Source organism: Scyliorhinus torazame, chromosome 27 (assembly GCF_047496885.1).
Source record: "Scyliorhinus torazame isolate Kashiwa2021f chromosome 27, sScyTor2.1, whole genome shotgun sequence".
Classification (NCBI taxonomy): Eukaryota; Metazoa; Chordata; class Chondrichthyes; order Carcharhiniformes; family Scyliorhinidae; genus Scyliorhinus; species Scyliorhinus torazame.
The window spans coordinates 14,628,636-14,645,546 of NC_092733.1; the positions used below are offsets into that span (position 1 = coordinate 14,628,636).

The 16,911-nt window shown below is 47.4% G+C and overlaps 1 protein-coding gene and 1 long non-coding RNA gene across 3 annotated transcripts in view; one reads left to right on the forward strand and one right to left on the reverse strand.

Moving 5' to 3' along the window:
• The window catches only part of LOC140403225 (uncharacterized), a 58,058-nt gene that overhangs the window by 39,127 nt on the left and 2,020 nt on the right, over positions 1-16,911 (reverse strand). The gene's annotated exons all lie outside the window — the stretch shown is intronic.
• The window catches only part of rab3da (RAB3D, member RAS oncogene family, a), a 72,423-nt gene that overhangs the window by 17,043 nt on the left and 38,469 nt on the right, over positions 1-16,911 (forward strand). Inside the window, exon 1 of one of the 2 annotated variants that reach the window (XM_072490982.1) lies at positions 14,047-14,117. The exons of the other annotated variant lie outside the window; for it this stretch is intronic. The gene's annotated coding sequence lies outside the window, so the exon portion shown is untranslated. Of the gene's footprint in view, positions 1-14,046; positions 14,118-16,911 lie in introns of those variants that run through there. 2 annotated transcript variants of the gene reach the window in all.

Consider the following 16,911-nt stretch of genomic DNA (forward strand, 5'->3'; position numbering starts at 1 on the left):
TCTCCGCCCAAGTCTCCAGACAATCTAAATCCTGCTGTATCCTCAGACAGTCCTCATCGCTATCCGCAATTCCACCAACCTTTGTGTCGTCTGCAAACTTACTAATCAGTGCAGTGAAAATGTGTTCCAGTGACGATGGACTTGTCAATTGTCCAAAATTGGCCTGGAATCTCTGGGAGTCGAACGTTAACCTCTCGGACACTGCTTGGAGCAATATACACCAGAACGTACAAATTAGGAGCAAGGGTAGGCTATTTGCCCCCTCGAACCTGCTCCTCCCTTTGATGAGATCATTCTGATCTGTTTGTGGCCTCGCCTCTAGTTTCCTGTCTTCCCCCTTTACCGTTTGACTCCTTTGTCCGTCAAGAATCGACCATGACCCAGTCTCTGCTGTTCGCTGGCGAATAGAATTCCCCCAACTACCCTCCGAGAGAAAAGAATTCTCCTCATCTCGGTCTTAAATGGGTGACCCCTTATTTTTAAACCGTGACCCCTATCATAGAATCGCCGTCAAGTCTGCACCCACCCTCCGAAAGAGCACTGTACCTAAGTCCACCCCTCCCCCTCCCCTCTCCTATTCCCGTAACCGCATATAATCTGCATATCTTTGGACACTAAGGGGGAATTTAGCATGGCCAATCCACCTAACCTGCACATCTTTGGACTGTGGGAGGAAACCAGAGCACCCGGGGGAAACCCACGCAGAGAAAGAGGGCAGCACGGTGGCGCAGTGGGTTAGCCCTGCTGCCTCACGGCGCTGAGGTCCCAGGTTCAATCCCGGCTCTGGGTCACTGTCCGGGTGGAGTTTGCACATTCTCCCCGTGTTTGCATGGGTTTCGCCCCCCCCAACCTAAAAAGATGTGCAGGGTAGGTGGATTGAACATGCTAAATTGCCCCTTAATTGGAAAAAAAATGAATTGGGTACTCTAAATTTATTTTTAAAAAGACATGGAGAGAAAGTTTAAACGCCACACCCAAGATAGTCACCCAAGGCCAGAATCGAATCCGGGTCCCCAGCACTGTGAGGCAGCAGTGTTAACCACTGTGCCACCCTAGTTCTAGTCTTCTGTAAGGGGCACGATCTCTCAGTGCCCCCCTGGGATTTTTCATGCTTCAACAATTCCCTCTCATAACTTCTAAACTCCAATGACTATAGGCCCAACCTGCTGAACCTTTCCTCTTCCGCTAACCCCTTCCTCCCAGGAATCAGCGTGCACCCCTTCTAGGAGCCGTTTTGTAATAGGAGCGGTGCCATAGTGGTACTGTCGCTGGACTAGTAATTCAGAGAAGCAGGGTGATAATGATCTGGGGTCCCGGGTTCAATCCCACCTTGGCAGATGGTGGAATTTAAACTTAAAAAAAAAAAAATTTAGAGTACCCAATTCATTTTTCCCAATTAAGGGGCAATTTGCCGTGGCCAATCCACCTACCCTGAACATCTTTTTGGGTTGTGGGGGCAAAACCCACGCCAACACGGGGAGAATGTGCAAACTCCACTCGGACAGTGACCCGGATTCGAACCTGGGACCTCGGCGCCGTGAGGCAGCAGTGCTACCCACTGTGCCATCATGCTGCCCTGGAATTTAAACTTAATAAAAGTGTAATGATGACGATTAAACCATGGTCTATTGTCGTAAAACCCATCTGGTTCACTAATGCACTTGAGGGCAGGAAATCTGCCGTCCTTACCCGGTCTGGCCTACATGTGACTCCAGACCCACAGCAATGCGGTTGACTCTTAACTACCCCCTCAAGGGTAATTAGGGATGGGCAATAAATGCTGGCAAAGCCAGCGATGTCCACGTCCCTTCAACAAATTTTTAAAAAGTCTTCTGATGAAAGTTATCAGGATGTTAACATCATTGCTTTGAACAATTTTGCAGGCTAGATACTGGAGTTGGGACTGGTGGTCAGAAATGATCCAGTAATTAAACCTGTCAATTTTCAATTGGCCAAGGGAAGATAGTGCACTGTCCTTCAAACTGTCGCAAAAGCTTAAACCTTCTTCCTAGTTTGAATGTTAATAAAAATTAGATGGTAATAAAGAAACCACCAGTGTATAAATCGAACAACATGGGTACTGGCAGGGTATGTCCATTGCAAATTATATTTAAACCATCATCACGGTATTCAACTGTTCTGCATCTTTGGAGTGCACATTTCTCAAATGAATGGTCTCAAAAATGATTTTTTTTTTTAAGGGAAGACCATCTAGAATAACTTAAAACAAATGTGGATTCTTTTCAACAGAAACTGGGAAACAAATTACTTGCCATGAAAAGTTAGTAGCCTGCAGTTATGCAAGGTTGGTGATGCTCAACATTCTTGCTTTTAATCTCGGACGATCACTTTTTCAATTGATGACAAGCTTTTCATGTGCCTAACATTAGGCATACGGGGTGATCAAGGTGAATAGCATTGAAGTATTTACAGGGAAGCCAGTACACGGGGAAGGATACGGAGATGCAGGCGTTGAAGCAAGCTGGGAGGAGGCATGAGCAGAACCGAGAGTGGCGTGGACCTGTTGGACTGAACGTGGACAATTCTCTACGAATTTCAGGAGGGTGGACGTTTGGGGTGAGCAATGGCTCGTGGGGGCAGGGTAGAGCGGTTAGAGACGAGACCTCGTGTAAGGAAACATCCAGGAATATATCCAACCAGAATTGGCAACCCCACAGAGACGGGTGTGTCACCAGCATTGCCTTCCCACATTCTCCTTCATCCAAAGGAACGAGAGTGTACTAATGGAACTCTGGGAGAGAGACAGTGAGGTTCTTGAGCAAATTGTCATGACACGGTTTTGGGAGTGTTGGCAGGCTTAAAAGTGGACAAGTCTCCAGGTCCAGAGCTATTGTGCCCCAGAGTGCTGTGGGAGGCGAGGGAGGAGATTGCAGGGGCTCTGATCCAAAATTTTAATTCTTCTCTGGCCACTGGTATAGTGTTCAATTCTGATTGCCACACTTCCAGAAGGATGTGGAGGCTTTAGAGAGGGTGCAGATGAGATTTACCAGGATGTTGCCTGGAATGGAGGGCATTAGTTATGAGGAGAGGTTGAATAAACTCGGTTTGTTCTTACTGGAACAACGGAGGTTGAGGGGCGACCTGATAGACGTCTACAAAATTGAGGGGCATAGAGACTTTTTCCCAGGGTAGAGGGGTGAATTACTAGGGGGCATAGGTTTAAGATGCGAGGGGCAAGGTTTAGAGGAGATGTACGGGGCAAGTTTCTTACACAGAGGGTAGTGGGTGCCTGGAACTCGCTGCCGGAGGTGGTGGTGGTAGCAGGGACGATAGTGACGTTTAAGGGACATCTTGACAAATACATGAATAGGATGGGAATAGAGAGATACGGACCCCAGAAGTGCAGAAGATTTTAGTTCAGATGGGCAGCATGGTCGGCACAGGCTTGGAGGGCCGAAGGGCCTGTTCCTGTGCTGTACTTTTCTTTGTTCTTTGACTGGAGAACAGCTAATATAGTCCCACTATTTAAGAAGGGTCGTAGAGATGAGCCATGGAACTACAGAGCAGTGAGTCTCACACCAGTGGTAGGGAAACTACTGGAGAAAATTAATCCCTACTTGGAGAGGTAAGAGATTGTCAGCATAGCTTTGTCAGGGGGAGGTCATGTCTAATAAATTCTATTGCATTTTTTGAGGAGGTGACCAGGTGTGTAGATGAGGTTGATGTAGTTTACATGGATTTCGGCAAAGCCTTTGACAAGGTCCCACATAGGAGACTTATAAAGAAGGCAAATTAGGGCAGCACGGTAGCATAGTGGTTAGCATAATTGCTTCACAGCTCCAGGGTCCCAGGTTCGATTCCCGGCTTGGGTCGCTGTCTGTGCGGAGTCTGCACGTTCTCCCCGTGTGTGCGTGGGTTTCCTCCGGGTGCTCCAGTTTCCTCCCACAGTCCAAAGATGTGCAGGTTAGGTGGATTGGCCATGCTACAATTGCCCTTAGTGTCCAAAATTGCCCTTTGTGTTGGGTGGGGTTACTGGGTTATGGGGATAGGGTGGGGGTGTGGGCATGGGTAGGGTGCTCTTTCCAAGAGCCGGTGCAGACTCGATGGGCTGAATGGCCTCCTTCTACACTGTAAATTCTATGAAAATGCCAAATTCACATGGGATATGGGGTAAGGGTAATTTGATAAGGTGGATTCAAAGTTGGCTTAGTGTAGGAAACATAGGGTGATGACAGACGGCTGCTTTAGTGTCGGGAAGCCAGTGTCCAGGAGCTTACCACAGGGATCTGTGCTGGCTCCCCTATTGTTTGTCATTTATACAAACGACATAGCTGACCATGTGGGGGGTGGGATGAGTGCGTTTGCGGATGACACAAAGTTTGGCCGGGTGGTTAACAGTGAGGTTGAGTGTCTGGGGTTACAGGAAGATACAGACGGGATGGTCAAATGGGCAGGTAAGTGGCAGCTGGAATTTAATCAGAAAAGTGAGTTGATATACTTTTTGGAAGGAATAATGTGACGAGGAAGTATTCAGTGAATGGCCTGACACTGGGAAGTTCCGAGGAGCAAAGGGATGTTGGAGTGTTTGTCCATTGATCTCTGCAGGCGGGAGGGCAGGTTAATAGGGTGGTGAAAAAGCTATATGGGACACTTGCCTTCATCAATCGAGGCATCGATCACAAAAGCAGTGAGGACACGTTGGAGTTGTATAGAACTTTGGTGAGGCCACAGCTGGAGTACTGTGTGCAATTCTGGTCGCCACATAATAGGAAGGATGTGATTGACTGCAGGGGATGCAGAGGCAATTCACCAGGATGTTGCCTGGGACGGAACATTTAAGTTATGAAGAGAGGTTGGATAGGCTTGGGTTGTTTTCGCTGGAGCAGAGAAGACTGAGGGGGCGACCTGATCGAGGTGGACAAGATTAGGAGGGGCATGGACAGGGTGGATAGGGAGCAGTTGCTTCCCTAAGTTGAAAGGTCAGTCATGAGGGGACACAAGTTCAAGGTGAGGGGCAGGAGATTAAGGGGGGGTGGGAAGGGAAATGTGTGGAAAAACAGTTTTACCCAGAGGGTGGCGATGGTCTGGAAGCACTGCCTGGGAGGGTGGTAGAGGCGGGTTTCCTCACATCCTTTAAGTGCCTGGATGAGCTCGTCATAACATTCAAGGCTATGGGCTAAGTGCTGGCAAATGGGATTAGGTAGGTAGGTCAGGTGTTTTTCTCGTGTTGGTGCAGATTCGATGGGCCGAAGAGCCTCTTCTGCACTTGTGAGATTCTGTGATTGTGACGCTTCAGAGAAAAAAAACCCTCGTGGGCAAAAAGCTAACTCCAGGATTTGCAACAAGTGTCTTATGTGAGGCACTTTGAAGGTCCGAGGGCCTGTAGGATTTTCAAGAAACGGGGTCGCATTGCTGGGCTGGTGTAGAAATCAATGAAATGAAGGAGGAGAGTTCACTCTGCAAAGCATTGGGTAATTTGACAGGACCTCCTAATCTGTGAGGAATTTGTGTATCAGGTTTTGTTTGGAGGTGTCCCTGGCTGGGCTTCGGTGGGGGTGTAGGTTAACTGACTGGGTGCCTTCTATCGTGGTGTGAGTTTCCATCCTGCGACTATTTAGTACAATCGAGTGACTAGGCCATTAACTGGGCAGTTCAAAATGAAAGTAAACAAATTGCATTATGCGGAGCATGTACCACATTTGCACAGCAAACATACCAAAGCCTTGACTTAGCAATTCAATTCGATTGCAGCCTTCAAACAACAGGATTCGCATTTGATAGGCACTGGTTTTCCGAGCTTTTAACATGCTCTTTTCAAATGTAGAACCTTTCGGTGCGTTAAGAGGCCATTGACTCATCACTGCAACATAGAAGCAGGCGGCGGCCACTCGGCCCTTCAAACCTGCTCTGCCATTCATTATCATCATGGCTGACCATCAAATTTAATACCCTGATTTCATACCCTCCTACCCACAATACTCTTGGATCCCTTTAGCCCCAAGAGCTCTATCTAATTCCTTTTTGAAATTACCACAACGTTTTGGCCTCAACTACTTTCTGTGGGAGTGAATTCTACAGATTCACCACTCTCTGGGTGAAGACGTTTCTCCTCTCCTCAGTCCTAAAAGGTTTACCCCTTATCCTCAAACTATGACCTCTAGTTCTGGACTCCCCCACCATCTGGAACATTCTTTCTGAATCCACCCTGTCTATTCCTGCTAGAATTTTAAAGGTTTCTACGATATCCCCTTTCACTCTTCTAAACTCCAATGAATATAATCCTAACCGATTTAGTCTCTCCTCATATGACAATCCCCCCATCCCAGGAATCAGTCTGGTAAACCTTCGCTGCACTCCCTCCATAGCAAGAACATCCTTCCTCAGAGAAGGAGACCAAAACTGCCCACAATACTCCAGGTGTGGCCTCACCAACACCCTATACAAATGCAATAGAACACCTCTTGGTTCCTATTCTCTCATCCTCTCGCTATGAAGGCCAACATACCATTTGCCTTTTTTACTGCCTGCTGCACCTGCGCGCTTACTTTAAGCGACTGATGCACGAGGACACCAAGGTCTCGCTGAGTATCCACCCCTCTCAATTTACACCCATTCAAATAATAATCTGCTTTCCTATTTTTGCTATTGAAGTGGATAACCTCAGATTTATCCACATTCTACTGCATCTGCCATGCATGTGCCCACTCACTCAGCCTGTTCAAATCCCGCTGAAGCATCTCTGCATCCTCCTCACAGCTCACTCTCCCACCCAACTTTGCATCATCTTCAAATTTGGAGATAATACATTTAGTTCCCTCGTCCAAATCATTAATATATAATGTGAACAGTGGGGTCCGAGCACAGGTCCCTGCGGTACCCCACTAGTCACTCTCTGCCAATTGGAAAAAGACCCATTATTCCAACTGTTTGCTTTCTGTCTGCTAACCAGCTTTCTATCCATCTCAAGACACCACCCGCAATCCTGCGCGCTTTAACTTTACACAGTAATCTACTATAAGTGACCTTGTCGGAGGCTTTCAGAAGTCTAAATAAACCACATCCACCGGTTCTCCCTGGTCAACTCTACTAGTAACATCTTCAAAGAATTCTAGTAGATTTGTCAAGCATGATTTCTCTTTCGTAATTCCATGCCGATTGCTTTCCAAACCCTGTGCAATGCAATCTTTGATAATGGACTCTAGCAACTTTCCTACTCCCGACGTTAGGCTCACTGGTCTATAGTTCCCTGTTTTCTCTCTGCCCCGTTTTTGAATAGTGGGCTTATATTAGCTACCCTCCAATCTGTAGGAACCATTCCAGAGTCCAAAGAATTTTGGAAAATGACCACCAATATCTCGGACCACTTAAGTACTCTGGAATGAAGATTACCTTTAATCCCATTAATTTCTCCAAAATTATTTCTCTACTAAAGCTGATTTGCTTCAGCTCCTCACTAAAACTTGTGTTACTCAGAACTCCGTACATTATTCATGTCTTCCTTTGTGAAGTCCAAATTAAGTTCCTCAACCATTTTTTTGTTCCCCGTTATGAATTTTCCTGTTTCTAACTGTAAAGAATCTACCTTTTGTTTTTGTCAATCTTTTTCTCTTCATGTTCTTTTATGTTCCCCACTAGCTTTCATATTGTATTTTCTCTTTCTTAATCAATCCCTTGTTCTGCCTTTGATGAATTTTAAACTGTTCCCAATCCACAGGTCTATTGCTATTTTTTGCTAATTTGTATGCTTCTTCCTTGAATCTAACATATCTCTAAATTCCCCTGCAAGCCAAGGTTTGGCCACAGTTCCTCTTCAACTCCTACGCCAAGTAGGAATAGGGCTACATGGTAACACAGTAGTTAGCACAGTTGCTTCACAGTGCCAGGGACCCGCATTCGATTCCCGGCTTGGGTCACTGTCTGTGCAGAGTCTGCACATTCTCCCCGTGTCTGCGTGGGTTTCCTCCGGGCGCTCCAGTTTCCTCCCACAAGTTCCGAAAGACGTGCTTGTTAGGTGATTTGGACATTCTGAATTCTCCCTCTGTGTACCTGAACACCCGGAATGTGGAGACGAGGCGCTTTTCACAGTAACTTCATTGCAGTGTTAATGTAAGCCTGCTTGCGACAATAATAAAGATTACTATTATTAAAGCTTGGTGAGTAACGTTCTCGCCTGTGTTGCCAATCGGCACCAATAATGTTGCCAATTAATAATGATGCTTTTTAAAGTCGCCAGGTATCAAATGATACCACCACAAGGCTTTCCCGGATATCGATCAAAGGACCACACAACCAATTGTGTGGGCAGCACGGTAGCACAGTGGTTAGCGCAATTGCTTCACAGCTCCAGGGTCCCAGGTTCGATTCCCCACTGGGTCACTGTCTGTGTGGAGTCTGCACGTTCTCCCCGTGTGTGCGTGGGTTTCCTCCGGGTGCTCCGGTTTCCTCCCACAGTCCAAAGATGTGCAGGTTAGGTGGATTGGCCATGCTAAATTGCCCTTAGTGTCTATAATTGCCCTTAGTGTCCCAAAATTGCCCTTCGTGTTGGGTGGGGTTACTGGGTTATGGGGATAGGGTGGTGTGGGATTGGGTAGGGTGCACTTTCCAAGAGCCGGTGCAGACTCGATGGGCCGAATGGCCTCCTTCTGCACTGTAAATTCTATGAAATTAGTCAGCTCAAGTTCAAAGATGGTTTATTTACACACAAGGATTACTTCGACAGGCAACACAAAACACTACATGTTAAACTACACCTAACAACTACAATAACCTATACTTAACTTCAGGGCAGCTGGCTCTATGCAGATGGACAAGGCCTTTGTCCGGATCTTGCGTGGCTGGGTGGAAGAAGTGACTCTGTTTCTGCTGGGCTCATCCGTTTGGCAGCGATCGCTGGTCTTGAACTTGTCTGTCTGGTCGTTATGCTGCACTTGGGTTGGCACAGGCCGGATCCAAGAGAGACCGAGCACATGGCTGTATCACTTATCCCTCTGGGATTTCACGCTCTTTGGGGCGGTCCTTAACTTGGACCCAATAATTCGACAGGCTTCGGTCACTGCCTTCGATTTTGGCCAATAAAGGGGTGGGTGCCTTGATGGCTGGGCGTGTCCTGAGCGGTCATTGACCTTGGCTGATTGGGCTTTCTTAGCAAAGGGAGTGGCGCCGGTTAGTCTGCATCTGTATCGGTTACCTGAGTACAGTCCTTATGTTCTGGGGAAATGGGCCATTAGAATGCAAACGAGCGGGGGTTTCGATCGCGTCAGCTATCTGGGTTGCAAATACACACACAAGCTCTGAGTCTGTCTGAGTCCTGGGATGGCCATAATTCCCATGGTCCTTTGCAGGTGGCCATCTGAGATGGCTACACCTGTGAGTCAGAAGGGTCGCAGTTTCAAGTCTCTCCAGGGACTTGGACACAATAGACTGAGGGAGCGTCACACTGTCACGTGTGCGTTCTTTCACATGAGATTTTGAAATGCTCCCTCGGGCAGATATAAAAGGTTCCCATGGCTCACCAGGTATTCTGTGGCGAGTGACTTAATTCCTGCCTTCCCAAAACCTTTGCACATTCTTTAAAGTGGGAGTGTGATGCAATACTCTGCACTTAACCTGGGTGACTGCAGCTCTGACACCACTCCAGAAGCACAACGCCATACAGCACAAGCATCCCACTTGGTCAGCGCCTCATTCACTCCCACCAACAGTGGCAGCAGTGTGTACCACCTACATTACGCACTGCAACAACTCGCCAAACCTCTTCCAACAGCACCTTCCAACGCATAACCTCTACCATCTGGAAGGACAAGGGTGGCAGATGTATGGGATCACCATTGCCTCCCAAGTTCCCCTCCACGTCTCACACCCTGGCTGGAAAATATATAATAATAATCTTTATTGTCACAAGTAGGCTTACACTGCAAGAAGTTACTGTGAAAAGCCCCTAGTCGCCACATTTCCGGCACCTGTTCAGGTACACCGAGGGAGAATTCGGAATGTCCAATTCCTCTAACAAGCACGTCTTTCGGGACTTGGGAGGAAACCGGAGCACCCGGAGGAAACCCACACAGACACGGGGAGAACGTGCAGGCTCCGCACAGACAGTGACCAGGGAATCGAACCTGGGACCCTGGCGCTGTGCAGCAGTTCTTCCATCGTCGTTGAATCAAACGCTCCCAAACGACACTGTGGGTGTCCCTACACCACATGGACTGCAGCAGTTCCCAAAGGTTTGCCCGAGGGAAATTGGGAATGGACAACAATTGCTGGCCTTGCCCGCACTGACCGCGCCCATAAATTAATTTTTTTAAGACTCTTCCCAGTGTTCCGGCTAAACCTTTTTATCCCATTTCTGTTTGTGAGGGGACTGCTTGCACAAATTGTCTGCCGTTTTCCTTGCATGACAATAACTTCAAAGGGCACACGGAGCCATCCTGTGGCCATGAATGATTATGGAAATAAATGTCTTTTCCCCAAGTTTGTTGGGCCTCCACAGAAATGTGGCTGAGATGTGGCGAAGCTGGGAAGGAAGCTATTGTTTGCCTTTTCCTGTCAGCATGCTCTGAGTGGCGTCCTCCAGATCCGTGTCTAAAACACGCTTCAATTTCCTGTAAATCGTGAGGGGAAGAGCGCAGTGCTGATCCTCATAGTGAAGCTTCCGGAATGTTCACATCTCAGTCTTTTGGAAACTTGAACAAGCAGCACAGCAGCCTTGCATGGTGTGTAAGAGTGTTGCAGGGATAATAGGAAATGGTCCCTAATTTCCGCTGGGCCTGTCTATTCCTCTGTGTTGATGCAGCGAGGAACACGTGACACTTTTTTTTTCTCAGAAAATGTTTTGCTTGAATCAGGATGTTGACGGAGTGCAGAGGGAGGGACGAGCCAGCTGGCAAATCTCCTTTGTTGCAGTCCACCCAATCAATCCACCAGTCCACCAATCAATCAAGATAGACAACCTAGCGGAGTGGTGCAGCGACAACAATCTCTCCCTCAATGCCAGCAAAACTAAAGAGCTGGTCATTGACTTCAGGAAGCAAAGTATCGAACATGTCAGCATCAACAGGGCTGAGATGGAGATGGTTAACAGTTTCAAATTACTAGGGGTGCACATCTCCAAAAATCTGTCCTGGTCCACCCACGTCGACGCTACCACCAAGAAAGCACAACAGCGCCTGTACTTCCTCAGGAAACTAAGGAAATTCGGCATGTCCACATTAACCCTTGCCAACTTTCACAGATGCACCATAGAAAGCATCCTATCTGGCTGCATCACAGCCTGGTGTGGCAACTGCTCGGCCCAGGATCGCAAGAAACTTCAGAGAGTCGTGAACACTGCCCGATCTATCACACAAACCTGCCTCCCATCCATTGACTCCGTCTACACCTCCCGCTACCATGAGAAAGCGGGCAGCATAATGAAAGACCCTCCCACCCGGCTTACTCACTCTTCCAACTTCTTCCATCGGGCAGGGGATACAGAAGTCTGAGAACACGCACGAACGTACTCAAAAATAGCTTCTTCCCCGCTGTTACCAGACTCCTAAATGACCCTCTTGTGGACTGACCTCATTAACACTACACCCTGTATGCTTCATCCGATGCCGGTGCTTATGTAGTTACATTGTATACCTTGTGTTGCCCTATTATGTATTTTCTTTTATTCCCTTTTCTTCCCATGTACTTAATGATCTTTTGAGCTGCTCGCTGAAAAATACTTTTCACTGTACCTCGGTACACGTGACAATAAACAAATCCAATCCAATCCTCCGGTCGTCTGCGGTGACAAAAAGCCAATGCTTTTTTGATCTCTGATGCAAGGGGGCTGTCAGATCCTGGGCAACTTCAGAATGGACTTGGATCAGAATTTAACATTCTGAGGGGTTGCGGGGGAATCTCCTCTTCCCCCCCTCCAGAGCTTGGACTCTTGACTCCTGGAAAGAAGGCAGTTTGTTAAAACAATGCAGGGGTTTCTTGGGATGGAGAAAATGGTGACTGAGACATGGCCGCTTACAGATTAAGTAAATCGGAGGATCTTATTTCTGTGGAGAATGCTGAGAATGTGGAACACATTAAAGTGGAGAGAGCATTGGTGCGTTTGTGCTCAGTACATCCATGGTAGAGAGGCCAGACGGGTGGGAGGGTGGGGTAATGGTGCAGAATGGGAAAAGTCAAAGAACAATACAACACAGGAACAGGCCCTTTGGCCCTCTGAACCTGTACCGGTCATGATACCACCCTTGGCCAAAACTCTCAGCACTTCCTTATGCCGTATCCCTCTACACCCATCGTATCCATGTGATGCACGATCAATCACTACTGAAGCGAGATTGTAGTCCAATTGAAGGCTTTAATGGACAAGTAGTTACCCCAGGAGCTCCGGTACAGAATGACTGCTGTGGGTGAAACACAGACTCTTATTCTCCGCCTGCTGGGCGGAACCAGCAGGCAGGTTCCACCACTCATACTACAGTATAAGGTACATCCCACCTAGGTACCGCGATACCCCTAATATCGCTTACCACACCATGTATTTGTCGAGAGGCCTTTTAAACAGAGTTAATGTATCTGCCTCCACAACTTCCCCTGGCAACACGTTCCTGGCATTCACCATCACCACTGTGTTTTTTTAAAAAAAAAACCTGCCTCGCACATCTCTAAACTTTGCCCCATTGGACCTAAAACCCCCTGGTGACTTACCCCTTCAACCTGGGAAAAAGTGCCTGCCCATCCACTCTATCCATGCTCCTCATCTTGTAGACCTCTATCAGGTCACCCCCTCAACATCCGGCGTTCTAATGAAAACAGCCCGAGTCTATTCAGCCTCTCTGCATAGCTAACACGCTCCAGACCCGGCAACATCCTGGTAAACCTCCTCTGCACCTTCACTAAAGCCTCCACATTCTTCTGGTAGTGTGGCGACCAGAATTGTGCGCAAAATTCCAAGTGCAGCCTTACCAAGGCTCTATACAACTGTAGCAAGTCCTATTGGAATCATATGTTACAGATTGGGATCATATGTTAGAGTGATGCAGCACAGGAGACATTCAGTCGACTGCGATTGTGCTAGCTCTTTTAAAGATCTATCCAATTTGTCACATTCCCCTGCTCTTTCCTGATAGTCCTGTAATATTTAATTTCCTTTTAAAGTCTTTATCTAATTCCTGTTTGAAAGAGTTACCATTACGGTTTCCAACGCCCTTTCGGACAGCGTATTCCAGGGAACAAAACTTGCTGCGGGGTTAAATACAAAATGTTTCCTCGTGTTGCCTCTTTTGCCAATCCCTTTAATCTGGTTACCCACCCTCTGTCAGTACAAACCGTTTTCACTCATTTATGTCAAGGCTTTGAACACCTTCCTTAAATCTCCCCTCTGCCTTCTCTGCCGTAAGGAGAACCGCCCCAGGTATCTCCAGTACCTGGTGCCATGCGAGTAAATCTCTACTGTCCATCCCCCGAGGTCTTTACATCTTTCCCCAGTGTGATGTCCAGACGTAGCCACAAATGCTCAAATTGGAACAGGAGGAGTCTCCTGTGGGGCTAGCAGCAGCCGAGACAAGTTGAGCCGAATGGCTTGTTTCATATTCAGCCAGTGCCATCAGTGGAACTTCCGATGTCTACCTCTGTGGCATTGCTCGACTTGGTCCCTATCTCCACTCATCTGTATGCTGAAACCTTCCTCCATTCCTTTGTCACCTCTAGTCTCAGCTATGTGACTGTTCTCCCGCATTTTCCCCTCCATAAACTTCAGGCCATCCAGAATGCCCGTGTCTTATCTCTCCGCAAGCCCCCATTACCCCTGTCGCTCAGTAACCTCCTCCCGCATGAGCAACATCTTTCTTTTTCGGTTCTCATTCTTGCGCCTCCTGGTCTTACCCCTCCCTGACTCTGCAATTAACCCCCAACCCTCTGATACCTGTGCTCATCCAATTCTGAGCACCCCCCGATTTTAATCACTCCAGCATTGGTGGATCCTTAATACTCCGCTCTCACCATACGTCTCAATGCCTTTAGACTCTGTTGCTCTGTTTCTCTGGTTCGAAATGTGGCGGTCAATATGGTCGCCTTCCTTAATCCTAATTATGTTTGCTTTAGAGTCGCCAGGTATCTCTCGATACCGCCACAAGGCTCAAACCCGAATACTGATCAGAAGAGCCGATACACCGGTTAGTTCAAAGTCAATACTATTTATTTACACACACAGTAATATCTACTCATGCACAAAATACTACAAACTAAACTATCTCTAACGCTAACGCCTATACTTAACCCACTCAGTCAGAGGAACAATGGCCATTGTTCGGATCTGAGGCTGTTGGGTTCGAAGTGGTACGGGAGAACAGCTAAGGCCGTCCGTCTGGAAGCGAGCGTTGACCTTGGACTTACTTGCTTCTGGTGGAAGGGTCTCTCCGCTTTGAGAGCCAATTCCAAGAGAGCGACTCTCTCGGGACCGCCTTATACCCGAAGGGGCTTCGCATGCTTTTGGGTGGGCCTTGAACTTGGCCCCAATTAATTGGGCCCTTTCCTGATCACTCGTATTGATCTTGACCAATAAAGGGATGGGTGCCCTGTTGGCTGGGCGGGTCCTAGGTGACCGTTGGCCTGGCTTTGCTTACGCTTTCGGTTTGGGGAACTGGCGCCACGATGTCTGGAGCTAGATCGGTTGCTTGAGTGTCTTTCCTTTTTTCCCGGAGATGGGCCATCAATATGTTAATTGACCTACAGTTTCAGTCCCGTCTGGGAGCTGTCTCTTCAATATGCATACAGGCTTTGTGCCTGCTTGCTCTCTCAACATTGTCCATAGTTCCCTTCAGTCTTTGCGAGCATCCATTTTGCATTCTGGAAGTGGCCATCCCAGATGGCTACAACTGTAGAACAAAGAAAAATTACAGCACAGGAACAGGCCCTTCGGCCCTCCAAGCCTGCGCCGATCCAGATCCTCTATCTAAAACTGTCGCCTATTTTCTAAAGATCTGTATCCCTCTGCTCCCTGCCCATTCATGTATCTGTTTAGATACATCTTAAATGATGCTACCGTGCCCGCCTCTACCACCTCCGCTGGCAATGCGTTCCAGGCACCCACCATCCTCTGCGTAAAGAACTTTCCGCGCATTTCTCCCTTAAATTCCCCTCTCATCTTGAACTCATGACCCCTAGTAATTGAGTCCCCCACTCTGGGGGGAAAAAGCTTCTTGCTATCCACCCTGTCTATACCTCGCATGATTTTGTAGACCTCAATGAGGTCCCCCCTCAACCTCCGTCTTTCTAATGAAAATAATCCTAATCTACTTGACCTCTCTTCATAGCTAGATAGATACATTCTAGAAATGTATCTATTTCCTTCTGAAGAGATTTAAGACAGTCCTTTATCTTTATGATCGAGTTTATGGTTAACTGACCTAATCTCTCCTTAAGTGGCCTGGTGTCATCCTTTGCCTTATAACACTGTTGTGAAGCATCGTGGGACATTTCATGACATTGAAGGTGCTACATAAATATAGGTTTGTTACATGTGCTGTAGATGTTATGTAATTGCCTCTTTAAGTTGTGCATCGTGACGGCAAACTATTCTCCAAACCCGCCCCTGACCTAATATTTGTACTTGAGGATTCATATTTTCTGGGTTATGTAATGTGTGTGGATCTCCGTGTCAGCACTGGGTGTAGTATGTGGTTGGAGCAATGGAGGTGTTCAGATCCCCTGCTCGCTGGTCTGACTGCTGCAAAGTTAACATTGTGAAACTACTGAGAGTGGGGACCAGGAGCTGCAGGATTTCTGGTGTTCCTGGGTGCGTGCACGGGTCCGGTAACTCCGCAGTTTCAACCTTAAAGGTTTCCCTTTGTCGTTGATTGCTGTAAATCCAGAACGCAGATGGTAAGATTCACAATTTGAAAAGAATGCCTGATATTTTTTCCATTGGAAAATCCTTAAAACTGGGCCCTCAGCTGGGTCGCTGCCTTTTCCCCTGGGTGCCAGAAACAGGAAGATTCCTTGGTTCAAGGCTGGTCAGTGTTGAGCTATCTAATCTTACTGGGACACCATTTTGGCTCATTAAAGAGAAAATAACTTTCATTTCTATAGCACCTTTCGAGACATCCCAAATCCCTTTTACAGCCAATGAATCGCTGCTGAAGTGGAATGATTGTTGGACGGTTCGATCGGTCTGAAGGACCCTTCTTGTCCTACTTCGGTTAACTGTAAGTCTTTATTCACTCTTGGGTACAAGCTAGGATCTGTCTCCATGTTGGCTGGTACACTCGTCCAACACTAGACTGTTCCTGGGTGTGAGTTGTGTTCTCTTGCATCGTGGTGTGGGCGTTACTGTACTCAGTCCCATTTGCCAGATCCTTGTATGACCGTCATGTAGGGAGCGCGGCAGATAATTCTGCACACAACCAGCTCCCACAAATGGCAATGTGGAAATGAGCAGGATATCTATTAGTGACATTGGAGGTATAATTATTGATGATGACTCCAGAGAGAACTCCTTCGCTCTTCTTCAGATTTTTAATGCCTGCCTGAGAGTGAAAACAGGGCCTGGTCTAGTGTCTCAATCCAAAGTCAGCACCTGTGGCGTTGCAGTGCTCCCTCAGCGCTGTTCCCGATTTTGAGCTCCGGTCTCTGAAGTGGGACATGAAACCGCAACCTTCTGTCACGGCCCCCTGGGCTAGTGCGCGGTCAATTCCAGCCCCACTTGACCCGGAGGTACAACACAAGTGAAATTAGATGTTATTTTCAAACACCTGACGAACTTGGCTGAGCCCAATAAACTGCAGTCATGCGGTTTGTAAATTTAACACGTTGTCTTTCATTATTTAACAGTAATACAATTAAACTGACAAAAATGTAACTGACTACCCTTTACCCAACACCCCACTTTTTTCCAACTCTCCCCACAACATAAGAGGGAAAGGGTAGTGGAGAGGGAAGAAAGATTATGATGATGTGAAAAGGATAACA